This window comes from Tachypleus tridentatus, unplaced genomic scaffold (assembly GCF_004210375.1).
Source record: "Tachypleus tridentatus isolate NWPU-2018 unplaced genomic scaffold, ASM421037v1 Hic_cluster_2, whole genome shotgun sequence".
Taxonomy (NCBI): Eukaryota; Metazoa; Arthropoda; class Merostomata; order Xiphosura; family Limulidae; genus Tachypleus; species Tachypleus tridentatus.
In genome coordinates, this window is record NW_027467782.1 from 36,867,066 (window position 1) to 36,876,211 (window position 9,146).

At 31.3% G+C, this 9,146-nt stretch overlaps 1 long non-coding RNA gene across 2 annotated transcripts; it reads left to right on the forward strand.

Moving 5' to 3' along the window:
• Positions 1–1,969: 1,969 nt before the first annotated feature.
• On the forward strand, positions 1,970–7,528 carry LOC143242743 (uncharacterized). Of its 2 annotated transcripts, XR_013023194.1 has the most exons (3): positions 1,970–5,400; positions 6,915–6,992; positions 7,331–7,528. It is a non-coding gene; the product is annotated as an uncharacterized LOC143242743 (long non-coding RNA). The 2 variants fall into 2 exon arrangements; XR_013023195.1 differs by lacking the exons at positions 6,915–6,992; positions 7,331–7,528 and adding an exon at positions 6,193–6,358.
• The last annotated feature ends 1,618 nt before the right edge of the window (positions 7,529–9,146 follow it).

The window sequence follows — 9,146 nt, forward strand, 5'->3', positions numbered from 1 at the left end:
TTACCTCCTTTCACACCTTCTCTATTGGTACAGCATTGTTTAGTTATGTTTTTTTGCATGCTACTGAAATATAAGAGATCTCATGAATTGCAAACATTGTGTCAACTATGCATTTCCTGTTACAGTCGAAAATGTTACTGTTAAACAGCTTCTCAGGAATCAGGTTAGACTTCATCTGCAAAGAAAGTTTGTCTTAATTTGCAGGAAGCTACGTTTATATGTTCAACAGTTATTTCTTCTTATTTTTCATGTGGCATTGTTTCTGAGAAAAATTACAATTAATGAGAAAATAATTTGGACTCTTTTTCTCTAGTAGCTTATTTTAAGCTGTTACACTGTACACTTCTTAAAGAGTTTTCACCTTCCACCCATCCCTGTACTGCAATGTCATTCATGTTGGTGGTGAATTGTTCTTCCTGTCCTTTTTCCTGTTGCTTCCAGCTCTATCAGGGAATCCATGATAAGTATTTCAACATGAATCCTTCACACCTGGTTAATACACTTGTAGCTTGGCTCCAATACTTTTTGTGTGGCTTTGTCCTTGTCTAAAAATGGAAGAATTAAGTATTTTGTGTCATCTCTGTTTAGACTTTGCTATGTTAGAAATTTATGTGTCATTTGTCATCTAAGTGTCTTTAGAGGCATTGCAAATGAGATATTGATTATTACTTTGTTGTTTTTCTTTGCATATTCATTAATATTAAATACTGTGTAGACTTAACAAATTTCAAGGGCTTGTTAGGTTATTTTTACTAAGTTCTTTAACTAAGTATGTTTAAATTGATTGCAAGTTACACATGATTACTACTTGTAACATCTTATTTGTTATTCCAGCTCTCAAATGGTGCAACAGTATGTCTGTGGATTTACAATATCAGAAATTGGGTTTCATTACCCATGGTGGACAGAGCATAGATAACCCATTGTGAAACTTTGTGCTTAACTTCAGACAAACAATTCTTATTATCTTTTAATAATTTTCTTCATCAATCTTAACTGTGTGCTTTATCATCTTAATTTTTGTTAGTGTAGGACTTAAATGTGTCCTTTTTTCTTTAGGTTAATTTAGAGGATTTGTGAATTAATATTGATTCTTAATGTGTTTTCTAGGTAATTTTTATTGGTTTGCACATTTTTTTTATTATTTTGTGGACTATGCCGATTTAGATGGTTTGTCTGATATTTATCAGTACTTTTTAAACTATATATGTTTAAATAGCTTGTATGTCACATATCTTTACTAGTAACATGTAATTCACTAATCTATAAGAATGATATTTTCATTGTTTTTTATCTCCATGCTTTATTCTCATAATTTTCTTCAGTGTTGGATGTAATTATGCGTCCTTTGTCATCTAGATTACTTCAGATGAATTGTAAGTTAGATGTGGATTATTAATGTGTTTTCTAGGTAATCTTAATCATTTTGCACAGTTATTATTATTACATATTTTGTGGGCTAGATACACTTAGATGGTTGTCTATTTGATACTTATAAGTACTTTGCTAATTAGGTAGATTTAGATAATTTCTAGATTACATACCAGTAATATGTACTTGATTGTTCTATTTGAATAAATGCTGTTGTTTTTTTGTAATTCTTCACTATGTGCCTTATCATACTAATTTTGTAAACTTAGAACTTAAATGTTTGTTTTGTTCCATCACTGACATGTTTTATTCTTTCCTGGTTACAGAGCTGAGCTTTGCTTTGGTTTTTTTTCTTATGTTCATGACACTAGTAATGTCATTTTATCTTTGTAATCTACAGCTTGGAGTTCTTCTTTTCATATCACCATTCTCAAGTTTTTGGCAGTTCATCAAGCTTTATTCTACTTTCTTCCTTTCTCTATCATGGAGTGGGTGGTAATGTTACATTCTGACATCTTTACTGTAGTAACTCGTATCACAGAGCCAGGAAGTAACAGTTCAAGGTCTCTGTGTTTTCAGATCTCTTTTTTTGGGCCCACAATTACCACTTTGTGGTCTTCACTTGCCTTTTCTCCTAAATCTGGTAGTGGATTTTTATCTCCTCCCAACAAGATTCTACATGTGGAATAGTCTCTTAATCTACAGGCCTGTAGGTGGATATGTTCTCAGTTGGAGATATCTCATTTATGCCTTTCTCCACTGGATCACCAAATTTCCTTTTCTTTCTTCTTCTGTTTATTATCCACTAACTTTGGGGTGTAATCGTGTTCAGTCAAGTTTGGAGAATTCTTCACAATTATGCTTAATATCTTATTTGATATTCTTTCAAGAGTTCTATTTTTATTCCAAACCACACTATGTCTTGTTTTACTAGTGGTTCTGTCTTGGCCAATATAACCATCATTCTCACTGCTCCAGCCTTTACTTGTGTAACCTTTGTCTACCCTTAAATCTGTATTCTGTTGATTTCAGTTATATATTGTTCGTCCAGATGTCACCACACTGCCTTCACACATGGCTTTTGTCAGGTGCATTGTTTCAGCCCAGGGATTGACTCCATGTGTTACATCTTTTTTTTTCTTGTACCCTTAGTCCTTCTTTCATGTCCATTTACCACATAGGTGAGAGTATACCTTAAGACTTTGATCTATTTGTTGTGATTTTTTCCTTTCTACCCTTCTGTTCATTCTCTCTCCTTGTTCTTCACCTGTTTGTTTGACAAAGGGTTCTCCACGTTGGTCATTTCTAGATATCTGATAGACTTGTCAAACACATTCCTTTTCTGCAGGTTTTGTCTTTCCCTTTCATTTCTCTCCATTTTTATTATTTCAAGTCATGCATCCTCTATGTTCCTATAATATGCATGATTGGGATCTTAGTGTGATTTTTTACATCTTTACTATTCTTACTTTGAACTTTCATTTTCATGTTCTATCATCCTCTTCCCCCCTCAAGATTTTATTTTCTTCTCCTCATTGCTTATGGAAATCACAAATTAGATATTTCTGTTTTCAATGTTACCCGCTTCTTCTACCATTTCTCTTATGACATACTGCTTAACTGGTCTTTCATCCCTAAGATTTGTGCTGCTCATGGATGCTGTTTGACTATCACTTTCATCTTTCACTGGTGCTGATGCTGATCAACTTTTTGTATAGTTCTCTCCTTATGATTTTATGTGGTGTTACATGACTACTTTTGAGGTTCAATTTCCCAACTTTTATACCCTGGAAACCTTTCATTTTTCATAATAACTTATTAGGCTGGTGTATTCTAACTCCTCCATGGAAGGCCCCCACCTCCACAATGTGTTTTCTCACCTTATTCATCATTTTGTCATATCTTTTTGCCTGGTCAGATATGCACTATTGACGTCATGATTACATTATAACACTCACTGTAGGAATGGGATGTTTCAACAATACCATTTGTAGCATACCCTGTGGTATGTATATGTATATATCATTTGGAGACCATCACTCATGGACTTCCTGAGTATAGCAGAAGGGGATTATCACCCATGCTTGCTGACCTTTTGATTGCATTAATTGGGAGTGATATGCTTTTAAAAGTAGGAATTAAAGATACCCATTGTACTTTCTCTATTGTGATGGTCCTCTGGACTCCCCACCACATGTAATTCCCCCTTTTTTCTTTCAGTGTAACATGGGAGTTCTTACCCATTTCTTAGTTTCTGAAAAGATTGATCATGAGTGAGACTAGAAATTTACTTTACCAGTTAGAAGAGGGCAAGGCTGATCTGCCTTCTTCCATTTCCTCTGGATGCTTTTTATCAGGTGGACTCCTGTCAAAATAAAGTAACAAATAGGTTATAGCAGGCCCAGCCTATACAGAATCCTCCTCTTAAAACTAGGTGCAGGATGACACTCTCCTATTCTTATAGCTGTTTATGGTAGAGACTCCTATTCTCATTAATTCTGGTTGCAGGAGGTTCTTTTCCAGCTCCTACAATTGAGTTTGGGGGGACTTCACCTGCTTCTCAGTGACAGATACAGGACATAAGTGCACTGTTCCTATGGTTGAGTAAGTGTTACAAATCTTCCTAATAATTCCAGATGCTGGATATCACTTTTCTGTATTTATAACTGGGTAATGAACAATTTCTGTTTGTGACACTGGTTACAGATATTGCTTTGTTCATGAGGTTGATTTGAGGCAACCCTGTAATGCTAGTTTTGATGTATTATACTTGTTCCTAATGTGGTTTTGGAAGTTTGTCCAGTTTCAGCCAGAAGCTAACTTCCACTTCTTAATTCCTGTATACTTATGATTAGGCTTGTTACGTATATATATAGATAACACAGTCCACGTGGCTTAGCCACGTTTATGTTTATGCCATAATTTATCTTTTTTTCATCATCAACCTTCTAATGCCAAGGACAAGTCATGAAATCTCATTTGTCTGGTTGAGATTGCACGTGTATGTAGCTAATTCTGTTTATATTTTACTGTGGATTACACCTATGTCAGATTCATTTCCTACATTATGAGCAAAGAGCATACCTGTTCCAGAAGTCAGTATGGTACCTCATAAGTGTGTTTCATTTTCATCTCAAAGCACATACATTCATTCAGGGGAGTCACTTTCCACTTGGTTCCCACATTGTATGCTAAAACTTTGCACTGTTGAATTCAAGTTTTATATGAAAGGAGGTAAGACCATATTGGAAGTTAACATATTTCGTGCACTGAAAATGCATTTCTGATAGCTGCTTACTTCCTCTACCCTTGGCTGGTGTTCTTCTTTCATAACCTGCCATGAAAGTGAGGATTGAATAACAATAGCAGAGGGAGGTAGCTGCAAAGTTTTCCTGTAAAGATAAATTCTCTTCATTTACATTATTAGACGTATATAAATACTTTTAATTTGATATTTTATTAAGTTTATTAGATATTAAATTTTTCCATTGAAACCTTCTAGTTTTTTTTCCACTGAAATTTCAAGAACCTTGTTATGTGATATGCAGGTCTTTGATTTGCACTACCTAACACTGTTTGAACTTATTTTTAAGAACTTCATTCATTGAAGTGTTCAGTTAGAGATGTTAGTAAAGAAAAGAAGGAGGTCCTAATTTTAAAATAGTTTTTGCTATCCTAAAATATGTTTTAAACCTGTAAATTTTGTTCAAATACAGTTTTATGATAACATTTTTTATGTATTTTTTAGTTTATTATTTTTTTATTTCCCAATAATGGATCTTCATTAGACTGAAAAAATCACTGTTTAATATGTTAGAGTGAGAGCAGCTTTGAAGTATGGAGAAAACAGGTTTATGAGTATAAATCCTGGATCAACAAATTTATGTACACTGCAGACAAAATTGTTGATCTCGGAATGTTCCAGTTGGATTTTCGGGAACATTATGAGTCTTTAGCTAGTCAAACAGAGATCCTTTTGGAAAAGTTATTGAATAACATCTCAAATGAGCACCAGGAAGAAAGTAAAAGGTAACACCATAAAAAATTTAAGCACAGACGTTTTTAATGTTATGAATTCTAATCTAATCAGTTTATCAACAAAAAGCATAAAATGAGAGGGTATTAGATACATACTGTTAATTTAAAAAGTGTGTAGCATTTTTTTATTGCACAGTAAATATTAATTTACACTAATAAGTACCTTCACAGTTATGTCATCTAATATATTATCTTATCTACTAGTCATTTTATAAATTTATTAAAATATTTTAAAGTTGATAACCTATCCTGACATAAAAAAGATAACAAATAAAAAAATGATTCATAAGTTGTTAAGTTGTATTTTTGTAAAATCTATTAAACAGAAGGAAGTATATATAGAAGGAAGTAAGAATCTATTGTTTATTGGGTTATTATTCTCTACAAATATTCAGAAGAGCTAAGAGGTAACACTGATAATTTGTGAAAGACAATTTTAAAACATATCTGACCCTTACAAAAATTATGTATGTTGTAGTCGAAAGCCAACTAGTTTAGAACTACATCAGTTATTACAGATCATAATTAAAATAAAATGCCTTAATGAAAGTCAACCAGTATAAAAAAAATTGTAAAATATACTTACTGTTGTAAATCAATGAACTAGAAAATGAAATCCTAAAATCATTAGATTGTATTGAGTCATTTGTAGTACTCTTGCTATTTATGATTTTTGTTGATATAGAACTGAAACTTCTTTTAACTAATAAAGTCTTATTTCATGGTAATAACTATAACCATTTTCGTTTGTTTATTTATATCACTTCTATTCTTCACCTTCAGGTTTTCACCCTAATAAACAAAATATTAGACTTACACGATGACTGGAAATTCTGTACAATTGAGAAAAGCCTTACTATTATTGTTGGATTAACATGTTCATCACCAATGAAGTACTAATGAGTCATTTCTATTAATCAGGCACTAATGATGTGTTAACACATCAATCAGCAAAAGATGCTATAACTGTGTGTAAGCAAACAGATAAACAGTCCTTTAGTATTGTACAATGATCATGCATGTGTGTTTCCTCTTTCAATTGGTAGAAAGTATTTTTTTTACTAAAATTTCAGTTCACATGACCTGAGATTTCTGCAGTGCCTTGTTTTGATTACTATTATGGCAACAAGATAGCAAAGTTGTTTAGAGTTTTACTCTGAATGAAACTGCAAGTAATTTACAAAATTCCAATGCACAGTCATTTGAAGAGGATGAAGTAGGTAGTAATTATGAACCTTGTGAGCCTGATGATTCAAGAGGACTGGAGTGTAAATACTAGGTTTTTTTTTCAAACTGCTTCATCCATGACAGATACAATAACCCAGACACTGACAGTGCACTGGAATACTGGTATAAACTGACAGGTGGCTGATTGTTCGAGCTAAATGTATCAGTCCAACTAATATTTATTTTATTGCATAGCCTCAACTGGTTACAGGTTTGTTACAAGAGGCTGTTCCAGTTGGAATATTCAAACTGCTTATTGTGGAAAATTTTTTGAATAGGATGGTTGCTGAAAGGAATAAGTTTGCTGAACAGCTATTGGAATTGAACTTCCTGTTTTTAATGCCTCTTTGACACAAGTAAGCAATAGAAGTCACTGTACATTATTGGCTTAGTGTATGAGATATAAGTACTGTAGCAGTAAATGTATGAAACCACATGTTACACTGTATTCACTAAAGGTTAAGATACCTGTGTTTGCACATATGATTGACACACAAGAACACCAAGAAGTAATGATTTATTGTTAAAGAAAACACACTTTGATTATACAGATGTGAAAAAACTAAACACTTAAGAGAAATTGTTTGATTGCTCTATATATTTAACATGTAGTTTTTGAGTTTTCTTCATAAATGCCTACTTTTATTTAATTTTAACTAACATGGTATTACATGTATAAGTTTTTATCTTGTAGGATTTGTGACGAGTAAAACACATTGTAGATAAAGCTTTAACCATTCCAAAAAGCACTCAGGAGTTGATGAACTCTAAGGTAAAAAATGAAAATAATATTGACATTTATTACGTATGTTACATATTATAATTTATCTATTAGTCTACAACTAATTACGTCACATACATTACATATTACGATTTCAAATAGCTAGAAATTTTAATTTTAATTTAGAAGATAATTAAATGTCACTATGTATTAAATTTACAATATTTGCCAACAGGATTAATACACACAAGTTTCTTAACACAAACCAATTTTGATATACAAAAAAACAATACAATTTATAATAACAGTTATTAAAAATAATTATGAGAAATAATTATTTATATACTAAAATTTTACAAACTCACAAACAATATTCAGTCTTCTTTCTTGTCTGGAACTGAATATTTCATTAATAGTCCAGGCCCACAACGAATGAATTATTTTTATGTTGATACACATGCATTTCATTTGACAGGAATGCTAGCTAACTCTATTTGTGGTTAAAGTAAGCTGCAAAAAATTAATTTTTTTTTGTAACATAGTTGATGGTCATTCTCAATTTTTTTAAGTACAGATATAATCATATACATGTGTGTATGTGTGTGTATTGTTTTTAAAGACAAATACACATAAAGATAGATATATACATGAAAAAAATCTAAAAAGGACTATGTTTGAAATGATAGTGTAAAAGAAACGTGTTATACTAAGGAGTAATGTTTACTGTGTTTTTAGAAAAACTTAAAGGTAATGTTTCATAAATATAAAAAAAAGGTTTGATAAAATATTTTTATCAAATTAATTATATTCTAATAATTTTTTCTTTGTTAAATATTACTTTTATTTTATGATAAACACTATATATACCTTTATATTTCATATACTATATATTTCAAATTGTGAAGTATTTTCACTTTTTTATTTTTCATTTTACAGAGGTGGGAACACAAGTTGTTGATGTTAGGAGATAATTGATGAGTGGTTAAAGTTCAAGCTACATGGCTATATTTAGAGCCAATCTTTAGTTCCCCTGATATTATGGCTCAAATGCCAGAGGAGGGAAGGTATGCACTACAACTATTTTAATATTTCCTCAATGTTTTTAGAATTTGTATAAGTAGTATTTTATTGCTTGTGTGAAGACAATTTATATATTATTCTTTTATCTCTGATTTTTTTTATTCTCTTTATATACATATTTATGTATATAGCTTAGTATTTTAAACATCAAATATAATTATTAGTGCTTTGTGTAATTCAATTATCTTCTTATACTTATTAGTTGAAATAGAAAAAATGTAGTTGTGATAAAAAATAAAATGCAGTTATTAAAAAATGTTCCATACAGGAAAGAAATACAAATAGAAAACATATTTTTATTTGTTTAAATCTATTGTTACAGGTAGCACCACCTTTTAAATAATTTTGTGGTACATTTAAACTTTAAATGTGTTCCAACATCTTAGATGTTTTTTTTAAATAATTGTTTGAATAATTACATCATCTTAATACTCTTATCATACAATACAGATGATTCACAACTGTAGACAAGAACTGGAGAGACACCATGAAAGCTGCTGTTTTAGACAGACATGTTCTGGCAGTTCTCCAGGTTGAAAAAATTTAGAGAAACTAAAGAAATCCAGTGAGTTGTTGGAACTGATTCAAAAGGTAAAATTGCAGTCCTTTTTGTTGAAACTGTTTAATATCATTGAGAAGATAACTTTAGTATACTCAATGGCAGTTTTCACCTCTGGGATGTTCCCCATCATAAATTTAAAAAAGTATA